At 34.9% G+C, this 25318-nt stretch overlaps 1 pseudogene; it reads left to right on the top strand.

The window, feature by feature from the left end:
• Nucleotides 1-1357: 1357 nt before the first annotated feature.
• LOC134246316 (probable ATP-dependent DNA helicase RecS) lies at nt 1358-24812 on the top strand (annotated as a pseudogene).
• Nucleotides 24813-25318: the final 506 nt, after the last annotated feature.

Below are 25318 nucleotides of genomic sequence, written 5' to 3'. Positions count from 1 at the left end.
CTTAAAGCTAGGCGGGAGAACAATACTATCGTTCATGGTTCTTTAAAATCTTACATGGCACCCTACAAAACTATGCCAATTTATGATGCTTATCTTTCTGTTATTCGAACTGGCATTCCTTCTCTGGGAAAAATTGTTAAAGTGGTTGACCCGGTCGGTCACGTGACACGGAACAGGTTGGACGTTTTATCCGTTTCTGTGGTTTTTTTTTTTTTTACAATTTTACCAAATTCTCTATTTCTTCACACTTAGAAACTGTTGCTATAGAAGCGCAGGAGAGTTTTTGGTCTGTGTATATATGTTCTTTTCATTTGGATTTTGATATTATAATCTTTATTTGTGGATTTTTCTTTTCTTGTTTATCTGAAATTTTGGTGAACACTTGTTGAACACTCTTCACCCCCTGATCGATTCTATTACACAGTGAGGTTTAAACTCCGTCATGGGCGATCGGACAGAGGAGCGTACGATAAAACCGTTATATTTAAAGGACTCGGAAATTCAGTGTTCTGATGATGGCAGAATAACAGATTTCGATTTAATGGATTGTATTACGAAAGTGGTTGGAAATTCCTTACACTGTCTAAAACTTGATCGGAATTTATGGAGAGTTTACCTTAGTGACAGTGCCAGTAGAGAAAAGCTTTTAACAGAGGGAATTCACATTCAAAACATATCTGTTTCATTCTTTGATACCAATCCCTACTCCTCAGGTAACCATAGTACCACTGAAAAAAACTTTGAAAATCAGATTGTGCGGTCTTCCCCTATCTGTAGACGATTCAGCTGTCCATGAATTACTAGAAAAGCTTGAAGTTAAGCCTAAGAGTAATATTCTCTACGAGAAAATTCGTCATCCAGTTACAAATAGGATGACGAGTGTGCTAAACGGTAACCGGTTTTTGTACATAGAACTTTTACCCGAGGAAAAATACCTACCCAGGATCAACTACTGTGCAGGCCTGCGCTGTCAGATATTCCATTACGGTCAGCCTAAAACCCAGAGGAAACTCACTTGCTCTAAATGTTGGGCGACAGATCATACCAGAATATACTGTAACAACCCCCCACGTTGTAAAGTGTGCAAACAGGAAGGGCACCAGCCAGGGGAAGAAAAGTGTACGTGTTTTCAGGTCCAAGAAAACGTAATAGCCTTTAATGGAGAAGACAACGTCCTCTCCAATTTCTTCCCCTGTGAAATAAATATCTAAGGAATATCGCACAAATCAGCGGAACATGCTTTCCAATACACAAAGGCCGTCAGATGTGGCGATCTCGAGTCAGCCAAACTGGTCCAGGAGGCCAAAGATGCCCTATCTGCGAAAAGGTTTGGGGACAAGGTCAAACCCAACGAACAATGGTTGGAGACCAGGGAAGCGGCTACATGTACTTAAAGACACGGCACAATCATTTCCTTATTGTCAGAGATCTACATAACATCAGGCAATGTACAAAGCAGTCAAAGTCTAGTAAATCTGAAGAAGACATCCTATTGGAAGACTTGGAGGTAATATGTAAGTCAACTATTTCAAAGGGTGTCAGTTCATTTATAAATTGTTAATTTGGAAAGAATGATCATGCTTGTCACTCCAATGAATTAATTTATGTTTTGTATTTTAGCTCAAATAGCCTTTTGTCTCACGTCCATCTGTCAAGATTTGTGATCACTGTTATCTTCACTTTATGTTTTTTTCAGTGAATGATGATCCACAAACATCCATTTCAGGGGAAAATGGATCCCTGCAGGCTTTGATCCTTGGGACGGGGTAAATGAAAATTTCAAAATTTCCAGAGGTGCCGTTTACAGATGGTACTTATTGCAAAAACATCGCTTGCCATTATACACATTTGTGGTAGAAGATGGTTATGGTCAGTCTGTAGCATACAGCTTTGAAGCAAATGAGAAGAAAACAGCAATTCAGACATTACATTTGAGGTGAAGACAATTATTAATCTCGACGAGGTTGAAGTAGAACTTCTCGATAAAGATCTGAAAGAGATTACTAGCATTAAATCAACTGTGCCAGAGGCTTCAATACAAATATGCAAATTCCACATGTTTTCCCTTCAATGTTGCGGGAAATATTTTTTTTTCGGAGAGCTACAGATCTGCAGCTTAAGTACCAGTCCACATAAAAATCAGACAAAGGGTGATATATGAGGGTTCTCAGAATTTGATGATTTTTCACTCATAGATTTACTTTGAAGTATGAACAATGTATGTAAAATGAAAAATGGTTTGAGTCATGGTAACCATGGAAACCCGGCCAAAGAAATTTCCTTAGCAACCGGCGGATTTTTCATTGTTGAAGGACAAAAAATCACCTATCTTTGAGGCTTAAAATAAGTCGCAAATACCATGAGAATTATTCTTACTTATGGGTGTAATAAAGATACACATTTATTGTGTTCTAATAATGTAATAAAAAATATTTAGGTCCTAAGTCAGTTCTGTGGTAGACATTGGAAGGTACACATGTTTTACAAGTTTTGCTGATTCAGCATTTTTCGTGATTTTGGCAATATTCAAGGCCAAATTTTAAAAATGGCCAGATTAATACAATTGTTGCATGTATCTCACATAAAAGCAGAGGTATTTCTCTTTTAGAATTTGAAGTCAAATACATGGGCTCTTTTGAAAATCGAATCTGTTGCCTAGCAACAAAAATGGGCTTTTTGATGCATAAAATGAGAAAAAATGTAAAAAGTTTACGGAAAAATCAAATGAACGGTTATTTATGATAAATAAGATACAAATTTTAAAATACTATAATTAAATTTGGTCTCCCTAGCACATCATTGAATATTGCATAATTCTTTATCTCCATAGCAACGGCAGGTTCTCCATAGCAACAAGGCAAAGAAAGGTAGTTTTGGCGTGTATTCGTTTAATCTTATTTAGGTTTATACAAATTAAGTCAGAAAATGTGATTGAGCAAAACTGACAATGAACTGTTGGTCAATCTTAATTTTTTATCTCCATAGCAACGGCAGGTTCTCCAAAGCAACAAGGCAAAGAAATGTAGTTTTGGCGTGTATTAGTTTAAACTTATTTAGGCTTATTCAAATTAAGTCAGAAAAATGTGATTGAGCAAAATTGACAATGAACTGTTGGTTTTATTATTGTTATTTCTTTTTTTTTTGGTACTTTATCAACCCATATGGCAAGGATTCCGTGTTCATGACCACCAAAGTTCCTAAGTCTCCTGTAAAACAGATTTGACTTTGGGATTGTATTGTTTGTCATGGAATTGGATATTCAAGTAATATGCTGATAATTGCTTGGTTATAGTTCGGTAAGACTTTAAAATGTTGTATCAAGTTATTAAATATTGTTCAATGACTTATTTCCATAGCAACAACACCACTCCCCTGGCAACGACACAAAGAAAGTTTGACGTATATTCATGTCGCCTGTAAATCTTTAATCTAAATCACGTCATGAAGAAAAAATGATGTTGAAATGTTTGTTTTTCGAAAGTATGTTTAAACTCATTTAATCCATAATAACTACTTCTAGCACATAGCAAACAATGTTACGTTTTCAGTATCGGATACTCTGTAGTCGTTATTCATAATATTGAAAGATTAGGCACTCGTCACAGATTTCTCAGAAAGTATTACAATGTATGAATTAAATCCTCATGAAAATAAATAGATAAATAAAATGAATAACGTCAATATGGAAACATTTCAAATGATATTTCCAATTGAATATGAAGATCAGGTTTTAATTATTCTATTGATACTTGTCATAGATTGGAGAGTGTTTTTTCCAAACGAAAGAACCGTTCGCGGTAGCTCAAAGGTAGCACCTACTGCGTCCCACAGTGGGATTCGAACCCGCGAAGGAAGGATCAGCTCCTTCCTTCGTGACTCTAGAGAAGACGCTCTAACCACTGCTCCATGAGGGCGACGCGGCACATTAAAATAAACCAAAACAAGCATTAATTCAAAGAATTGTGGTCCCCCGCTTTCGGTGTCTTTGTTGATGAGATGTTATTTTTTATGACATATTGTGTCTAATATGAACATCCTATCATAAGTTGTGACCAAAGTTAATTTTTTTTTAAAAAGTAGTTAAAACTCCAATGTCAAGGTCAAAGGGTAAAAATTGTTGGTATCCAATGAAAGATCTTCTCAAAAGGATTACATATGTGAAGTACGAAAGCCCTAGCCCTCACCGTTCAAACGTTTTGGTCAAGGTTAATGTTTTTTTCATAAAATCGTAAATCTCCAAGGTCAAGGTCAAAAGGTCAAGGTTGTTGGTATCCAATGAAAGGTCTTGCCACAAACAATACATATGTGAAATATGAAAGTCCCTATACCTTCCATTCAAAAGTTAAGGCCAAAGTAAAACTTTGGAATTTTTGTGTAAAAGAGGGTCAAACGTCAAGGTCAAAAGGTTAAATTTGGTGGTACCCAAAGAAAGGTCTTGTCACAAGGAATACACATGTGAAATATGAAAGTCATAGCTCCACTAAATCAAAAGTTATGGGCAAGGTTAAAGTTTTTGTGACGGACAGACGAATGATATTTAATGTCCCCTTGCTTTCGCGAAAGCGGGGGACAATGAGAAAAGTCGCACCGCAGTCAGTTACAGTTATTTACGTAAAATTGAAGTTTACACCATTTGAAAGAAATATTGCAAGATGTCCGAAGCTAGATCAAACAAATACAAATGAATTTAATAAAACATGGCTAGTCACGCAAGTAGAAACTTTATTTTTGTATGTTGTTTGGTGAGATTTGCATTAATGTAGTGCAAACATATTTAAAAAATTATGCAAACGATGGTCAGAGGGTCATCTTCATGTATCCGGTTAGTTCATATCTTAAAATGGAAATATTATGCAGCAAAAACAAAACAATTGACATCGAACTCATCCATGTCACACAGGGCTCATGGGTCACATCGCTCACCTGAGCACTGTGGCTAGGAAAAATCAATTTAGTAAATGCCTAAGTGGTCCCGATCCTAAAAGGGGGGGGGTGATTTGAACAAACTTGAATTTATGCATACTTGAATCTACACTAACTTAGGGTGCTTACATATTTTTTGACTAACTGTGGCTTTATTCCAAATAAGTTATGCACTTTTGTGGTCCCACCCAATCCTGGGGGTCATGATTTTAACAAATCTTTATCTAAATTACTTGAGGATGCTAACATTTGAACAAGACCAATCAAGATTTTTATATATTTAAAAAATATATATATATTTTTCCTATATATCCTTTGATCATCCATTGTGGCTGTACCCCCGGGGGTCGTGATTTGAACAAACTTGAATCTACACTATTTGAGGATGCTTCCATATAAACATGAACAATCATGGCTTTGCTGTTATTAAATTTTTCCTATATATTCCTATGTAAGACGTTGGTCGTCCATTGTGGCCCCACCCTACCACCGGGGGTCATGAATGTACACTACCTGAGGATGCTTCTACATAAGTTTCATCTTTCGTGGCCCAAAGTTTTTACATTGATACCAGTAATTTATATCGATATGGTGGTAAGAAGTATAAAATTCAAGTCTATCCCCTTCCCTTCCCCAAGTAAACTTTTGATTGCTGAGCTGATTTGTTTTTACCTAGCCCATGTGCTCAGGTGAGCGATGTTGGAGGTCGCTCCCACTACTTGGAGACGTGTTGCTTGGGCCTGTTCTCTGGGTAATTGCGTTTGAAGCTCCAGAGCTACAGATTCTTGTAAACTGAATAAGTGTCAGCTTCCCAACAACAAGTTAAAGATACAAGCTTATAAATATCTTATCTTTTGAAAAATGGAAATTATCTCAAATGAACACAATATATGCTAGATAAACATTACCAGGGTTAAGGGTTTTATTAAGTGTACACAATTTTGTATGCTTGCTCATTTCATATTCTTGTTTTCTTTCACTGCATTTAATTTCCAGTATTTTGCATTGGATTTCCGACATGCTTAAAATTTCAATTCCGACAATTTTATTTCATTTCCAACATTTTTTGTATTTCTTGGATATCTGCAGGATCCCTTTCTGACAATTTTTTCGCTTACCAAGCTGCTGGAAATAAAATTTTAAATAAATTTATTTCATGTTCAAAAAATAAAAACATATTTATAATTCAATACATACTTATACAAGTAGCAATAATACTTACTAAGTATATTAATATCTTTCCCTGTGCTACATGTACAGGCGTAATTGTGATGTCTTCGTATTAAAAACATTCTACTGTCCTTTGAGATGATTGTTTTTTCCTATGGCTGTGTAAGAAGCGGGGGGGGGGGGGTATTATGCCGATACTTAGCTATTATTGAAAATTTCACTACAATATACATGTGCCCCCTCAATAATAATAATATCTGACGATCTTCTATTTTTTGGTTTGTTTGCCAAGGAATTTTCGGTTGTTGATAGTGCCCAAACTGAAAATATATGGTTGTAACCCCCACCCCACCCCACCCCCGAAATTGCTTACTAAGGGTCTGTATTTACCAGAAGTGGTTTCTGTATGCCTTTTAATTTCCATCCTTGCATATCTGAGTTCAAACTTAAAACTGCACTTTTAAAGGGAGATGTGCCTCTGAGAATTTCAGGTCACCGGAGTCTTTCAGGTGACATATTGCTATCTCTGTTCGTTCGTCGTCGTATGTCATTCGGCGGTCGTAAACATTTGAACATTTTTAGCTTCTTCTTTGGAGCCACTGAACCAATTTCAACCAAATTTGTAATAACCCATCTTTGAGTAAAAGAGGAACACAACATTGTGAATTTCAGGTTCCCTGAGGGGTGGGACCAAAATCTCTAAAATTAATGCAGTCTTTAAAAATCTTCTTTACTTCGATCTAGACATCAAGCAGTGAAACTGTTGGAATGATTGTAATAAGCATTGAATCTTCTACACTGTACCAAAATAGTAAAATTCTTTGCCCCAGGGTCAGGGGTTCTGTATGCTAGGGCTGGGCTAACTAGATTATATAGTGAAAATACATTATTTCTTTGAAAATCTTCTCCTCTTCTCCTGGGTACATAGTTACGATGAGAAAGAATTCCTGTTCTACAGTAGTGAATTTCATGGCCTTTGGACAGGGGTTCTGGTGTTAGGACGGGGCTTAAATGATTATATAGTTAACATTTTTTTATTCCCCTACTCTGTCTATGGTTATAAAGTTACCAAACTACATAGGCGTCGGAACGGGGGGGGGGGGGGGGGCTAGGGCTTAGTCTCTTCCTAGTATAGACATTGAACATTGCAGCGTAGGTTTAAGCCCCCTACTTTCCACACACATTGCTGAATAGGTTTAAAATTAGGAATTCAAAGTGGTGCTGTTTGAAAAAGAAAGGTACTGAATATCGAACCTACCTCCCTCCCCCCCCCCCCAAGTCAAGGGCTTTGGTTTAAAACATAACCCAAAGTCAATTGCAAAACTCATTATTTTGGATTTCAATAATTTATTTATGATTTATTCTGTAATATTTTTCATGAGTTAAGTAATCCTAGCAACTTTCATTGGATAAAAGTACTGCTTGAAAAAAGTCAGAGATGAAAACTTTAAAATATCGGAAATGAAAACAGTTCCGGAAATAAAATGCAGCCATTGAAACCATGCACCGTGAGTGTCTTGAATCTAATCCACAATATCGTACAAGTTACATTAAAACATTATCTATGGAAAACATCCTTAATATGGTATCATATGATTTTTGCCTGTTCACACATAGAGGAAATTTTGCCCCGTGTTAAATTCGCCCAGTCACAGTTCTGTTTAAGAATTTAAAAATGTACTGTGTTTTTTGAACTCGCCCCATTTTAAATTCACTCACATGTAGTTGTTGCCATGGCAACAATTGATTGAACATTTCATATATTTTTTTAGCACTCTCCACAAATACAATTATCAACACATGAATTTAATTTTCATTTCTATGGCGAACACTGATCCATAAGTCAAACTCTACAGGAGGCATAGGGTACATTGGTTGCCATGCACTGGGAATCGTTGTCATGGGTTGATTAAAGACGAAAAAAATTAAGATTGACCAACAGTTCATTGTCAGTTTTGCTCAATCACATTTTTCTGACTTAATTTGTCTGAGCCTAAATAAGATTAAACGAATACACGCCAAAACTACCTTTCTTTGCCTTGTTGCTATGGAGAACCTGCCGTTGCTATGGAGATAAAGAATTATGCAATATTCAATGATGTGCTAGGGAGACCAAATTTAATTAAAGTATTTTAAAATGTGTATTTTATTTATCATAAATAACCGTTCATTTGATTTTTCCGTAAACTTTTTACATTTTTTCTCATTTTATGCATCAAAAAGCCCATTTTTGTTGCTAGGCAACAGATTCGATTTTCAAAAGAGCCCATGTATTTGACTTCAAATTCTAAAAGAGAAATACCTCTGCTTTTATATGAGATACATGCAACAATTGTATTAATCTGGCCATTTTTAAAATTTGGCCTTGAATATTGCCAAAATCACGAAAAATGCTGAATCAGCAAAACTTGTAAAACATGTGTACCTTCCAATGTCTACCACAGAACTGACTTAGGACCTAAATATTTTTTATTACATTATTAGAACACAATAAATGTGTATCTCTATTACACCCATAAGTAAGAATAATTCTCATGGTATTTGCGACTTATTTTAAGCCTCAAAGATAGGTGATTTTTTGTCCTTCAACACTGAAAAATCCGCCGGTTGCTAAGGAAATTTCTTTGGCTGGGTTTCCATGGTTACCATGACTCAAACCATTTTTCATTTTACATACATTGTTCATACTTCAAAATAAATCTATGAGTGGAAAATCATCAAATTCTGAAAACCTTCATGTATCACTTTTTTACAGTTTTGTCTAATTTTTATGTGGACTGGTACTTAAAGCTTCCAGTAGCCACTGAAGGGGTATTTATGTTAATTTTACATGTCTATTCTGTTATGCATAGTTATGAAGGATTTATCAATTGAATTTTAAGAAGCAAAAACAATTCAAGATTGTATAAATAATTATATAATAATATTTTATACATTTCAAAGAGTAAACAGGAAGATGAGAGTAGAAGTATGGTTGCTGCAATGGGACATTTTTACCATGCACACCACAATATTTAAGATATGCAGCTGCTAGCACTCAATGCACTAGCATCTGCATTACAGCTATTGTAGCAGGAGCCTTAAAAGCTGTAAAGGACTGGAACTCGGATTTCATCGACGAACTTCATTTAGATATTCTTCAGAAGAAAGGCTGACCATTCCTCAGATATGAATCAAGGCTGGATTTTGATGAAATATAAGATACAATTCAGTGTCAAATTGGCATAAAAGAGAGTACATGTATTCGAGTTCTTGAAGAAGGTTCATTTAGATATTCTTCATATATTGACACTCTGGTAACTTCTGCTTTCGTTAAGAGTCCAAACCAAAGTTTATTCTCCGAATGTTTGGCTCAAACATAGCAATCTTATGCACTTTGCATCAAAGGTATTCTATTTTTCACCCACATGTAAGAAACCAAAATGGTGTTGTTGATGCAAATGGATATGCATGTCTTTTTCATTTTAGAGATTCCTCAAAGATGGTAGCTTATCTTGAACAGATCTCTTCAGGCAGGAATGAACACATTGATAATTGATATTAATAATTGATATTTACCTAATATGAATAAATATTCGATGAAAAACTTCCATGAACTTGACTGCTCCTCAGGTCACAATTTTTTTGAAATTTCATGTTAAATGTCAACTACACTGTATTTTCTTAATTTCTTGTTCTCCTGTGTGAGTGTTACATAGGGGGCGGAAATTTGGCCGTTCCACTTGTAGACTATTATATTTTTGAAATTTCAGATTACATGTCAACTACTTCATTTTTTTTTCATTTTATGTTCTTCTATGTGAGTGTTATATCGGGGGCGGAAATTGGGCCGCTCCCACTTGTAGACTATTATATTTTTGAAATTTCAGATTACATGTCAACTATACTTTATTTTTTCATTTTATGTTCTCCTGTGTGAGTGTTACATCGGAGAATTGTAGACTATATAATTTTGATGATTGATTGATTGTATACTGTTTAACGTCCCTCTCCAGAAAATTTCACTGATATGGAGACATCACCATTGCCAGTGAAGAGCTGCAAATTTATGCCCATACTCGGCACTTAGGGCCTTTGAGCAGGGGGGACTCTTTATCGTGCCCCACCTGCAGTGACACAGGGCCTCAGTTTATATGGTCTCCTCCGAAGGATCGCCCCATTTACGACAAGCAAGGGGGTACTGAGGACCTATTCTAACCTGAATTCCAACTTGGCTTATATTTTTAATATTTCATGTTACATGTCAATTACTTAATTTTCTTTATTTCTTGTTCTCCTGTGTGAGTTATATTGGGGGTAGAAATTAGGTCGCTTCACACGTAGATTTATATATACTCAACAAAAAAAGAAACGCATATTGTTTTACTCGTCAAAGAAATATTTAGAATGTACATGAAACAACTAGTTTTTATATCATTGGATACCTGTGACCTATTTAGAGGACAACATTGGGTTTTAAAACCCAAGCGTTGAATTATCTCCCTTGATTAAACATGTTTATGAAAGTAGTGTTTTTCATGATTTCTTCTAAATCAGTTGTCTATTTTCATTGATATTTTGGATTTAGAGAAACTTTTCACACTTCTATTAAACCCATATTTAACATTTGATTGCAGTGTTGATACTGCAATGCCACGCCCAAACAAAGATGAATACAACCAGGTTAACGATGATACTAAATGGAGCTACGCAACAGGAAGTTGCAACTGTATTTGAAATAAATCAATAGGCTTTGAAACCTTAAAAATAACGTCTGAAGACCACTATCATGCCATCCGCATGTAACCACAACCAGACTGGACCGTCAGATACCCCCCCCCCCCCCCCCTCATCACCTCATGCGATTTAAAACTTGCTGTAAAACTTCTGCTATAATTACTGGATAGTAAAATTTCCATAAAAATGCATAAAGTGTTCACAAGAGACTGAAATTAGATGGTATTCCTCCACAATATCCGTATATTGGAAATCCACTAGCATTGAGACTTTGCACAGTACATATTGTTATGCCCCTTGAATTGGGGGGCAATGAAAATGACATCAACTTGACTTTTCAATTTGCAATATTGATTTTTATCACAACACACTCTAAAATCGCTTAAATAATATAAGGTTTAAACTGAAAACTTAGAATTTCATATTATTCTGATTATGCGTTTCTTTTTTTGTTCAGTATATATAATTTTTTTTAGGTCACCTGAGTAAACTCAGGTGACCTTTTGCTATCCGTTTTCGTCCGTCGTCTTCTACACGGGCAGTTTAAAACCTGGGGGAGGAAAATAATTTACAGACAGATACTTTTGAAACAAATACATAATTATCTCACCAGCATGTCATTGTGCAACAAAGTCGTCAGCATTTTATTTGTCCTTTGAACAGGTGAAACTTTTTGAATGGCACTCGTATCGATGAATTTTACACTTAACCAAGCTATCTTTTCAGATCTCGCTTTTTTTACCCGCCGTTTCATCTTAAAACCGGAAGTGCGAGTTCGTAAATTTGAAATCTCGATCCCGACTCAAATTTGACATCGGAAAGAAAAAAATGTTTTATTTTTTCTGAACATTCAAAACCTTGAGCGGAGGGTTTGTAAAACTGAAAATAAAATAAAACTAAAACTGTCCAATAGGGACAAATACCCCCGCTGAGATTTTCAGAGTAGGTGCCAATTCAGAAATATTTTATGGATCTAGTAAGAGGTGTTCACTATTGTCTAATTAAGTGCCCCACCACAGCATGATATGCCCATCAAATATTGTTTGATAATCATAAATTAGGGTGCAAGAAAATCAAGTAACCTTGATTAACAGATTGACACAGAATTCTAAGTGAGACATGACTGCAATTTGCTGCAAATATATAAAAATTGAAATATAATTTTTTTTCAATGAACACATGTATAATTAAATTTAATTATATTATTATAATACAATAATAGTTCAGTTTTAATCATACACTATAACATCAATTTGTTTTAATTACATTATACCAATTGAAAGATCTTTTTCTGAACTACAGCCATCAAGAACTCTTAATTAATACAAGCAACTGTAAGGCCATTTCTTTTTGCCCAACTCCCAAGAGATGAATTAAGATAATACTGTATGATGCTCTTGCCAGTTAACTCCCGACAATGAACTCATTAATTTCTCTCTAATTTGACATGCACATTTCTGCTATAAAAAATTCTCCTTGACCAGTGCTCGATAATTATGCCCATGGGACAAACTGAATTCCTCTCAAATCATTAACATTTTTTTACAGAATTTACTGTAAAGTATATGTTAAAAAATAAGTTTTTACTTAATTTAGCATTTTTTAATAAGGATACAACTATATTTTTACATTTTTTAGGATAATGAAATTAAAATTTTAAAGAATTAATTTTTTATATAAATCACTTAAATTAAAGGTCACAGTGACCTTGAAATAGGTCGGGACACACCTTCTACCCAAAATGCATAAATTGTTCAAGTTTGATGATTGTAAGTCTAATAGTTTTCTAGTAATGAGATAAACAAAATCACAAAATAAAAAAGAAAAAATGCCTGTAAAATGCAGAAAAATTATCCAATCATGATTAAAATCCCAGGTGCACACCTTTATATGGTGAATAATAAGTGTATAAATTTTCAGACAAATCCATCCAACAGTTTCTGAGAAATGGTCCGGACAAAATCTTGTCTACAGACAGACGGACAGACAGACGGACATGGTGATTCCAATATACCCCCTTAAACTTCGTTTGCGGGGGTATAATAAATCCTGGCCTTAAATATGTAATTAGATCGTTAGCATATTAACCAGGATGTTCAAAGAATTCATGCATTTCACTATATAATCATTAGAGCCCCACCCTAAAACAAGAACCCCTGACCCTGGGGCCATAAAATTCACAATTTTGGTAGAGGCACTCTTGCTCATCATTTCTATGTACTTAGTTAGTTTATTTAATACCCAGGAGCAGAGAAGAAGGTTTTCAAAGAAATAATGCATTTTCACTACCTACTTATTAAGCCCCGCCCTAGCACTAGAACCCCTGACCCCAGGGCCATGAAGTTTACAATTTTGGTAGAGGACTCATTGCTGATTACAATCATGCAAACAGTTTGACTGCTTGATGTCCAGAAGTAGAGAAGAAGATTTTTAAAGATTGCATTAATTTTAGAAGTAGAGAAGAAGATTTTTAAAGATTGCATTAATTTTAGTGGTTTTGGCCCCACCCCTCAGGCCCAGGGGGGGGGGGGGTCATGAAATTTACAATTTTTGTTCCCCTTCACCCATAGATGCTTTGTACCAAATTTGGTTGAAATTGGTTCAGTGGTTGCAGAGAAGAAGCTGAAAATGTTCAAATGTTAACGCACGACGAACGACGATGGACAAAAACAGATAGCAATAGGAGTTCATCTTAAATATTATACTTGATTCTCATTATATCGCCTGTTTCTTTGTATCGCGGTATTTTGCAGAAATTTGGATACATAGCCTTTATTCTTTTTATTGATGGAGAATATGTTTATGTTGTCTGAATGTTTACTTTTTTGATGATTAAGAAGTATTGAATAATGTTCGTTATTTCCATATCCTTCTTCATTGAACATCCGTTTGAAAAAATATGTTAAAAAGCGTAATTTTTCAGATTATCAGTCACCTTTTTAATTACTTTTAAGCATTAAATCTATAACCTTGTAAAAAATTATACTATAGCTCATCTTTTAAAGGTCTTAACCTCGTATATTTATTTACTTTTCCTGTAGAATAACAATAACAAAGTAAATTTAAAAAAAATTGAGGTCCATGTCATCTACAAGTTTCCATGTCTTCCAACACCGCGAAACAATGAGACTCTCCAATTTTGGAAGTAAATAAGACTTCCTATTTTAAAAATAGACAATAACTTAAGCGATGCAAGCTTGGGATATAATTTTACACTAAAAAGTTAGTCCATAGATTGGTTTATTAATATATTTTTTATGAAAGTTAAAAGTAAAAAATTGGAATAACACTTTTTATGCAAAAGGATTAAGTACCGCGATATAATGAGACGCCAGTATAAATTTAATTCAAAAATTGCTACATGTGTTGTTGTTTTATGGTAACAGCCGGAAAAGCCTGGAAATTTTAGAGATTCAATCACTTGGAATCTTTATAAAATCTGTTCTCGACAAACAACATTGTTTTATTCTGCTAAGATCATTTTGGATTTGAAAAGATGATGTTTACCATTCTTTTTTTTCTGTTACAAATCAGGACGGCTTCCTTGTTAACAGGTACTACAGATCCAAACTCTTTGATCCACGACAGACGTGAAATAAAGGAAATCAATGTACTGCGACAGCTTATCAACCAGGAGACTCTAATCCGTTTAAGCATTGTTAAAGAAGTCAGGGCAGCGCTGGATGAAGTAAATTCTGTAAAGAGAAATGTCGCTTCCACAGAAACGCAGTTCTCCTCTCTACAGCGGGCACTAAATGGATTGAAAAGTCAGGTCGATTCTCTCACACAGGATAACACAAGTGTGTATTTTTAACGGAATAATATACGCAGAACTATATATAAAAATCTTAGATAGTACACTTCTACCATTCATCAGAGAGATATATCCATTGCACCATAAATTCATGCAAGACAATGACCCAAAACATCATTCCAAAAGAGCACAGGATTTCCTCACAGAAAACAACATAAACTGGTGGAAAACACCACCAGGCTTCAGTTTTACTAACCTATCTTAAGATAAGATAATTTTTTAAACTTACGAAATTCTTATGGTCATACTTAAGATACGAATTGTCTGTTTTAATAGGCGATCGTAACTTTTCATCTTAAACTTAACTTAAGATTTATCTTAAATAACGAAATTGTAGCTCTTTTTTTGTTAGAGGAAAATATTTCTCTTGGTTACGACGCTGTGCAAGCGCAGGTGCATGTTCCGTTTTATCCATTATACCGTTTGCTATTAATAACACTTAACAAGTAAACAATGTCATCGGAATTAAAAAAAGAAAACCTAAGGATGCTTCCATATAAATATGAGCAATTATGGCTTTGCTGCTCTTGAGGTTGGCACCTTTTGTTTCATATTTTTCTCAGTTTTGCATATATTTGATTTTATTTTTAATAAAATGAAATTAGAATGGTAGATGCAATACCATTCTTGATCAGAAATAGAATGGTGGGTGGGCAGGGATAAGACTTGAATAATATGTTTTTTATGGCCTTAAAGCATATTTTATTTTTTCATATTTGGCCAACCATTTCCTTTGAATTCAAAAGAAAAAAAAAATATTTTCATATTTTTTTTAAACTTTGCTTTTATAGAAAGTGAAGTACCGGTATCCAAGTTGTTATTCGAAATGGAAAAAAAAGAAGCAGGCAAAGGCAGAGGAATATAGAGCAAAGAAGTTTAAGATTCTGGAGGAAATGCTTGAACTACAAAGAAGAAGCACTAGTGCTGTAGAATCAATTAACGCCTCGATGCAACAGTCAGGAAGTTCTCAACCCTTTTCATTATCTCCAGTGATCAAATTCTCTTAATACATACCTGTATATACACAACTAAGCAAATGTAATATTAGGAAATAGGTATCATTTTGACTCCGTTAATTTGCAATAAATTGAATTTGATCAGAAACATTCAGTCCATGATTTCAATAAATAAAGTCATATTTATGATGAGAACACGGAAACACTGGCAACAGCTTATTGTTACAATAGTAATTATAATGGTTTGTGTATGTACGAGGGTTGTTAGAAAAGTTCGCGGACACATTGAATTACAGAAAATCTATTGTTTACTGTGAAGTATGACCTGTGACTGAATGAATTCCAACATTTTGTTTATTGGTATGTAAAAAATCAGGTCAATATAATAAAATCTTAAAATTTTACAACTATTTTTACTATGGGGTTATGGGATTCACGGAGCAATCACTTGACGTTACAACTAGATTTCAACCCTTTAAGCTCTGTCGCAGTTCTATGAATCTTTAATTTCTTTATATTTTTCTCATATTTTTTCTTCTTTAAAATTGAATATCTATATCAAGACATGTCACTTTTCAACTATAATGTCTTTTTATCTGTTTTGGATATTATTGAGATCTTAAAAAATAAAAAAATAAAAAGGCTGTGCATTCAATCGATCAGGTATGGAAACTATGCAAAACATAGGCGCAACGCAACGTCCATGCGATAGAGGGGTATTGAAGTATCGATGTAGTTAATCATTTAAAATGTTTCTCCTTCAATTCTTATGAAGCTACAACCACTTGAAAACTTGTTCTTTGTATGTGTAGGATATTCACGACAGCATCTTAAACATTTTAGTCTCTTTTTAGACATTTTCCTGTCTGCACACATAATTTTTACGTAGTGCACTGCTCCATGACGCTCAATGACGTTCCGATTTTTGGCTGTGTTCTTACGCGTTGATCATTTATAAACAGCTATAAAACAGCCATATACCCTCCAATTTAGTTCAAAATTTTTCCCAGTGACGTTTCCTGCATACTTTAGCGGCAGGTAAAATATCATAAATCTTTTGGCAATACAATTGTGCAATTTTTAATTTTAATAAAGAGTCTTTGTGATGTAAACGTGCCACAATGCAGCATGCTCCGTAAAGCAAGATTTATCAAAATAAAAATGCCGTATATTTACCATTACTATAGAAACATACGATCACCAATAGATATAAATTAAAATCCTTGTCATCTCTACTCTTGATTTAAATAAAGTCCACAACAATAAAGTATTTCATATGCATTTTGTTAAGTAATAGTTAGATCATATTAAGTAAAATTTTAGTGGTTAAGAAGGGGCGGAGGGAGCGAAGCGACCGAGCCCTTCTTAACCACTAAAATTTTACATAATATGATCTAAATTACTTAGAACCTATTCTGATTGGCTAATATGTCAGCGCGCGGAGTTACTGCATAGACATAAAATTTTAACAATTAAGTGATCTACTTAATAGAAAATTTAGCAGATGCTGATTGGAGGAAAAAGTGGGTTAGGTTCTAAAGGTACTTGGACGCAGATTTGAAGTTTCTCATTTTTTCTGTATAATATCACGAATTATATATTGTAATAGCATTTCACACAAAAATTAATTTTAAATCTTATTTCATTTAAAAGTTATTAAAACTTTAAATTTTTTGGCGGGTTTGATTGACATATCCTTGCACTTTTACAAATTTTGACTTTTTTCTTAATCATTAGGAAAAGTGGCAATTTTGATGTGTTTTAATAAGAGTTATTATAACTTTAATCAAGAAAAAAAAATATTCAGAGTAGAAATTTTAGAAAGCAAATCACCTTCACAAGTATCGTCATTCCGAACTAAGCGATGCGTACAGAGTTTAGCAAATCGAGCACATTCGTGTTATGTACACATTTTTGTAAACAGGGATCGAGTTCAGTTATTGTTTATACACCGGGTGCGTTCAATCGTCACAGTCTGCTTACCACAACTGCACGGACTGACAGTATATTGTGTTTTTATTTTGCTTTCGAACGTGTCTACTCTGAATTTTCTGGATTATAGTATTAATATTTTTCATTTATACAAACCGAGATTGCCACTTTTCCTAAGGATTAAGAATAAAATTAAATTAGTGAGAGTGCAAGGATATGTCAATCAAACCCGCCGAAAATTTTGAAATTTCAATATCTCTTAAAGGAAATAAGATTTTTAATTAATTTTTGTGTGAAATGCTATTAAAATATATAAGTCGTAATATTAAAGAGAAAATAATAACTTCAAATCTGTGTCCAGGTATCTTTAAGATTCTTTCATCTACGAGTTGTTTAAATGTTTATGTTTCTTTTGTCCCAGAAATCCTGCGAGATTTGTACATTCTCCGACTTTTTCACAAAAGAGTGACAAAGAACTGTAACTCTTCAATAGTGGAAATAGAATTTTTTGTTAAGTATATTGATCAGTTTATTAATTTCGTTTCCAACAAATCTTAAATTTTCAAGGGAGTTTTTTGTCATTTATCATGTTAATGTACTTAGGTCTTGTTCTCATGTAAACATTATATTTTAAGATAGAGATATATTAAATTCATGTGCACAGGTGACATGTAAATTGAACTGAAGGCTGGTTGAGGGAAATCTATCAAAGTATTTTATGTATACGTGTAAGTTGATGACAAAATAAGCAGAGTAAAATAAATGAATATAAGTGTAAGCATTTCAGTACACATACTGTGGAGTAGTCAGAAAGGTTTATTCCACCATCTTGCCTCATGGCATATCCTCTGACAATGAGTGATCTGTTTATGGAGGATTTCATCTTTGAAATCCACTTCTCATGCATGGAGAGTTCATGCAGGTCCTGGAAGGTAGTAGTCTTTGTTAGAACATAAGTAATTCCATAAGACTTTCCATCTTGGGTCGACCTCTCCTCTGTGGGTTCAAGCACGAACACTTTCATGTTGACCCCTGGAACTTAAAAATGAAAACACAGCTTATTAATTTATTAAGTCTGAGAAGTGAAAAGGTTAAGGGTATTTTATAAAACATTTTTCTTGATACAGGAATTACATATAGTGAGAAATTGTATTTATCCTGTAATTCCCAATTGTTAGTTTGTAGGATTGGATCTGTAAAATATATATATACCATGCAAATGAAGTTATACTAATGAAAAATTTATACATGTAGTAAGGTCATAATTTACAAGTTGTCCAGTTAATTAAGTACGGCTCCATTAAAAATCATGCAGAGAGAGATTCATGAGGGGTTTCAGAATTTCTTCAAACTTTGAATGTTGGTAGAGTATGCTAAGATACTCCAAAAAAAATTTTTTTTTAATTCTGCCATTTGTATCCATGGCAACCGATAAACTGTTTTGGGCAAAAAATGGCTGAAATTTCCTCTAAAAACAGGCAAAAATACGAATAATGAAGATTAAACGAAAAGAAAACTAAACAATAAAACAAATTTACGTTTATTTCTTATTAATATACAGCATAAGTAGTTACTATCCATATCTAGTTTAAATATTGTTATGACCAGTAATGTGTTCTAATTTTAAGCTACAAAGGGGAGATAATCCATATTGGCAAAAAAATGTAAAATATCCATTTTTTTTAAGGATTTTTGTCTATCAAAAATTTCTAAAAACCCCACAGCCAAATAAAAAGCCATGCTAGTTTCATAGAGACTATAGTCTAAAGTCAATAAAATTATTAAAACATTTTTGTGCAAATGATTATTAATTTCCCAAAACAACTGATGAATTTGTTACAAAAATGGTAATTTCCCTTTTTTGTCACAGTCCAATATATGCCATATATGTTTGTATGTAAAAAAAAAATAAAGCATTTCAAAACCATTTTTATTATATTTCCATTTTCAAATACAATCAAATTATTTACTTTTCCTTTTTAGCTCACCTGAGCCGAAGGCTCAAGTGAGCTTTTCTGATAACATTTTGTCCGTCGTCCGTCCGTCTGTCTGTCTGTCCGTCTGTAAACTTTTCACATTTTCGACTTCTTCTAAAGAACCACTGGGCCGATTTTGACCAAACTTGGTACAAAGCATCCTTGGGTTATGGGGAATTTAAATTGTTAAAATGAAGGGACATATCCCCTCGCAAGGGGAGATAATCAAAAAAGACAAAAATAGGGTGAGGTCATAAAAAAATCTTCTCAAGAACAACTGAGCCAGTAGACTGAAACTTATGTGGGGGCATTTTTGGGTAGTGTAGATTCTAAATTGTAAAAATCATGACCCCCGGGGGAAGGGCGAGGCCACAATGGGGAATCAAAGTTTTACATAGAAATATGTAGGAAAAATCTTTGAAAATCTTCTTCTCAAGAACCACTGGGCCAGAAAAGCTGAAACTTATGTGGAAGCATCCTGGTATAGTGTAGATTCTAAATTGTTCAAATCATGACCCCCGGGGGAAGGGCGGGGCCACAATGGGGAATCAAAGTTTTACATAGAAATATATAGGAAAAATCTTTGAAAATTTTCTTCTCAAGAACCACTCGGCCAGTAAAGCTGAAACTTATGTGGAAGCATCTTGGGGTAGTTTAGATTCTAAATTGTTAAAATCATGACCCCCGGGGGAAGGGCGGGGCCACAATGGGGAATCAAGGTTTTATTTAGAAATATATAGGAAAAATCTTTGAAATCTTATGTTCAAGAACCACTGGGCCAGAAAAGCTGAAACTTATGTTGAAGCATCCTGGTATAATGTAGATTCTAAATTGTTAAAATCATGAACCCCGGGGGAAGGGCGGGGCCTCAATGGGGAATCAAAGTTTTACATAGAAATATATAGGAAAAATATTTGAAAATCTTCTTCTCAAGAACCACTGGGCCAGAAAAGCTGAAACTTATGTGGTTGCTTCCTGATATAATGTAGATTCTAAATTGTTCAAATAATGACACCCGGGGGAAGGGCGGGGCCACAATGGGGAATCAAATTTTTATATAGAATTATGTAGGAAAAATCTTTGAAAATCTTCTTCTCAAGAACCACTAAGCCAGAAAAGCTGAAACTTATATGGAAGTATCCTGGTATAGTGTAGATTCTAAATTGTTAAAATCATGACCCCCGGGGGAAGGGCGGGGCCTCAATTGGGAATCAAAGTTTTACATAGAAATATATAGGAAAAATCTTTGAAAATCTTCTCAAGAACCACTGGGCCAGAAAAGCTGAAACTTATGTTGAAGCATCCTAGTATAATGTAGATTCGAAATTGTTAAAATCATGACCCCCGGGGGAAGGGCGGGGCCTCAATTGGGAATCAAAGTTTTACATAGAAATATATAGGAAAAATCTTTGAAAATCTTCTTCTCAAGAACCACTGGGCCAGAAAAAGCTGAAACTTATGTGGTTGCTTCCTGGTATAATGTAGATTCTAAATTGTTCAAATAATGACTCCCGGGGGAAGGGCGGGGCCACAAGGGGGAATCAAAGTTTTACATAGAAATATATAGGAAAAATCTTTGAAAATTTTCTTCTCAAGAACCACTCGGCCAGTAAAGCTGAAACTTATGTGGAAGCATCTTGGGGTAGTTTAGATTCTAAATTGTTAAAATCATGACCCCCGGGGGAAGGGCGGGGCCACAATGGGGAATCAAGGTTTTATTTAGAAATATATAGGAAAAATCTTTGAAAATCTTATTTTCAAGAACCACTGGGCCAGAAAAGCTGAAACTTATGTTGAAGCATCCTGGTATAATGTAGATTCTAAATTGTTAAAATCATGAACCCCGGTGGAAGGGCGGGGCCTCAATGGGGAATCAAAGTTTTACATAGAAATATATAGGAAAAATATTTGAAAATCTTCTTCTCAAGAACCACTGGGCCAGAAAAGCTGAAACTTATGTGGTTGCTTCCTGATATAATGTAGATTCTAAATTGTTCAAATAATGACACCCGGGGGAAGGGCGGGGCCACAATGGGGAATCAAATTTTTATATAGAATTATGTAGGAAAAATCTTTGAAAATCTTCTTCTCAAGAACCACTAAGCCAGAAAAGCTGAAACTTATATGGAAGTATCCTGGTATAGTGTAGATTCTAAATTGTTAAAATCATGACCCCCGGGGGAAGGGCGGGGCCTCAATTGGGAATCAAAGTTTTACATAGAAATATATAGGAAAAATCTTTGAAAATCTTCTCAAGAACCACTGGGCCAGAAAAGCTGAAACTTATGTTGAAGCATCCTAGTATAATGTAGATTCGAAATTGTTAAAATCATGACCCCCGGGGGAAGGGCGGGGCCTCAATTGGGAATCAAAGTTTTACATAGAAATATATAGGAAAAATCTTTGAAAATCTTCTTCTCAAGAACCACTGGGCCAGAAAAAGCTGAAACTTATGTGGTTGCTTCCTGCTATAATGTAGATTCTAAATTGTTCAAATAATGACTCCCGGGGGAAGGGCGGGGCCACAATGGGGAATCAAAGTTTTACATAGAAATATATAGGAAAAATCTTTGAAAATTTTCTTCTCAAGAACCACTCGGCCAGTAAAGCTGAAACTTATGTGGAAGCATCTTGGGGTAGTTTAGATTCTAAATTGTTAAAATCATGACCCCCGGGGGAAGGGCGGGGCCACAATGGGGAATCAAGGTTTTATTTAGAAATATATAGGAAAAATCTTTGAAAATCTTCTTCTCAAGAACCACTGGGCCAGAAAAGCTGAAACTTATGTGGTTGCTTCCTGATATAATGTAGATTCTAAATTGTTCAAATAATGACACCCGGGGGAAGGGCGGGGCCACAATGGGGAATCAAATTTTTATATAGAATTATGTAGGAAAAATCTTTGAAAATCTTCTTCTCAAGAACCACTAAGCCAGAAAAGCTGAAACTTATATGGAAGTATCCTGGTATAGTGTAGATTCTAAATTGTTAAAATCATGACCCCCGGGGGAAGGGCGGGGCCTCAATTGGGAATCAAAGTTTTACATAGAAATATATAGGAAAAATCTTTGAAAATCTTCTCAAGAACCACTGGGCCAGAAAAGCTGAAACTTATGTTGAAGCATCCTAGTATAATGTAGATTCGAAATTGTTAAAATCATGACCCCCGGGGGAAGGGCGGGGCCTCAATTGGGAATCAAAGTTTTACATAGAAATATATAGGAAAAATCTTTGAAAATCTTCTTCTCAAGAACCACTGGGCCAGAAAAAGCTGAAACTTATGTGGTTGCTTCCTGGTATAATGTAGATTCTAAATTGTTCAAATAATGACTCCCGGGGGAAGGGCGGGGCCACAATGGGGAATCAAAGTTTTACATAGAAATATAGAGGAAAAATCTTTGAAAATCTTCTCAGGAACCACTGGACCAAAAAAGCTGAAACATATGTGCCCATGGAAGTATCAGAACCGGATAAGGATTGGACGAATGAATTAGACAAAATTGCTGGTTCAGCCGCAATCGAGGATGATATTATAGACAACAAGAGGCCCATGGGCCACATCGCTCACCTGAGAAGCTTTGACCATTCTGTACTTTACCAGATTTCACCCTTGTTATACATAATGCATCCCCACCCTACCCCACTGATCATAATTTAGACATTTTGAAATCTACACTACCCCAGGATGCTTCCATATAAGTTGATTTCAAAATGTCTAAATTATGATCAGTGGGGTAGGGTGGGGATGCATTATGTATAACAAGGGGGAAATCTGGTAAAGTACAGAATGGTCAAAGCTTCTCAGGTGAGCGATGTGGCCCATGGGCCTCTTGTTGTCTATAATATCATCCTCGATTGCGGCTGAACCAGCAATTTTGTCTAATTCATTCGTCACATCCGTATCCGGTTCTTCATCCGAATTTCCTTGCGATTCCTCAGATAATGCGATTGAGTATGAATTGTCTTCATTTTCGTCCAGTGGTCTACCCTAACAAAAAATACTATAGTTAACTTTAGTTTACTATAGTTAACTATAGTGATAACTTTGACACTTTGAAAACTTTGATTAACTATAGTGATAACTTTGACACTCTGAAAAATTTTGACGAAAACTTTGAACACTTTGAAAAACTTTGATACTTTGAAAAACTTTGGCGAAAACTTTGACACTTTGAAAAACTTTGGCGAAAACTTTGACACTTTGAAAAACTTTGACGAAAACTTTGACATTTTGATTTACCATAGTTAACTATATAGTAAACTATAGTAAACTATAGTTAACTATAGTATTTTTTTGTTAGGCATGAAGCATCTTGAGTAGATATATCTTATGGCTCCCCAGAGGCTTGAGTAGGCAATCCAGAATGGAGGGAATCTATGAAGCATCTTAATGTTACAACCATTGTCATCTTGATGTTACAACCAATTGTCATCTTGATGTTACAACCATTGTCATCTTGATGTTACAACCATTGTCATCGATGAATTTCACACCATAGCAACATGGTAAGTCTAAGACGAACCAAAAAATATATATTTGCCACTTATATTTCATGTACCTGGACGTCTTGAAACTCTAGCAAATTTTAACCATTCCTGGTTTGAAAAAAGTGTTTATATTTTTTGGTATTTGTTTGACAGGGGACAAAATGAAAATGGCAAAGAAGCCTTCAGAAAATGGTTTGGAAATCTTGGCGACCTCAGATCTCTGTTCCTAGATGTGAATGTGTTGGCTTTGAGAACAACCTGCACAAAGGAAACTGCCAGTCGTGTCAAAAAATTGAACTTAAGTGACAAAATTGTGGAAATAATTGTCTCTCCTGACAAGTCGAACATTAAGTTATCAGTAAATATGGTTTCAAAAGATTTGAGACCTCAATGTTCTGGATTTTTGATCCACTTCAAGAGTTACAAGAGAAGTTTCCACGGGAACTCTTTTATTGCACCTCTATTAATGATTCCTCTAAAATCTATAACATTTTAGTTGAAGAAGTACCATCCAGTGTCCAGTATATTGAATTGTACCACTCGAAGACAGAAGAGATGAAGAAGGAGTACATCGTTAAGGAACTGAAAAACTGTGACAGTCCTCTACGAGTTGTAATTTCAACTAGTGCATTAGGAATGGGAGTGGATGCCAAAGCGTTCCATAATGTCATTTTGTTTGGGGCACAGACAAACTGCTCAAACTTCACCCAGGAATTAGGAAGAGACAGAATGCCCTCTGTTGCCTTGATCTTGTATAATGGATATCATGAAAGAGTAGCAGACGTTGACATTAAGAAGATTATGTTGGCAAAGGAATATGTAATTCCCCACTTATAAAAGTTGTGTACACAATAGTAATACATTGTACTATGAATCTGGAAATTAATTATCTTATATACTTACTCAACATGTCATGAGTTATTCCATTTAAGCCATCTGTCACTCATGCTCAGAATTGTGCTAATTACCATTGTTATATTTTATTATTTATATCTTACATGTACCATTATTAATCAGTTAATTCCTAGGCTTTGGATTGTTCGGGTGCAATTTTTGGATTTCCAGAATTCACCCTACCGACCTAAGTTTATAATAAAGTGCTATTCCATCGTTAGCATTTTTATGTCCTATTGTTGCCGGAAAGTTCGACGCTCATTTTCCCCGGTGATAATTTGGTGGAGAAATCCTAAGGGTATAACACCCGGGACTGCTGCATATATTTTGTAGCAGTTTGATCCTGAGTACCATCAACTAAGCGAGTTCCCCCAAGACGAGGTTTTTCACTGAATTTATCTGAATTTTCCCATCCTGTGGACCCGTTGAAATGAAAGTTCGCAATCAAG

Source organism: Saccostrea cucullata, unplaced genomic scaffold, assembly GCF_032062105.1.
Source record: "Saccostrea cucullata isolate Sc308-1 unplaced genomic scaffold, CSIRO_AGI_Scuc_v1 ctg2126, whole genome shotgun sequence".
In the NCBI taxonomy this organism is placed as follows: domain Eukaryota; kingdom Metazoa; phylum Mollusca; class Bivalvia; order Ostreida; family Ostreidae; genus Saccostrea; species Saccostrea cuccullata.
The sequence above is the reverse complement of the archived record's forward strand: the minus strand, read 5'-3'. Positions and strand labels throughout refer to the sequence as shown.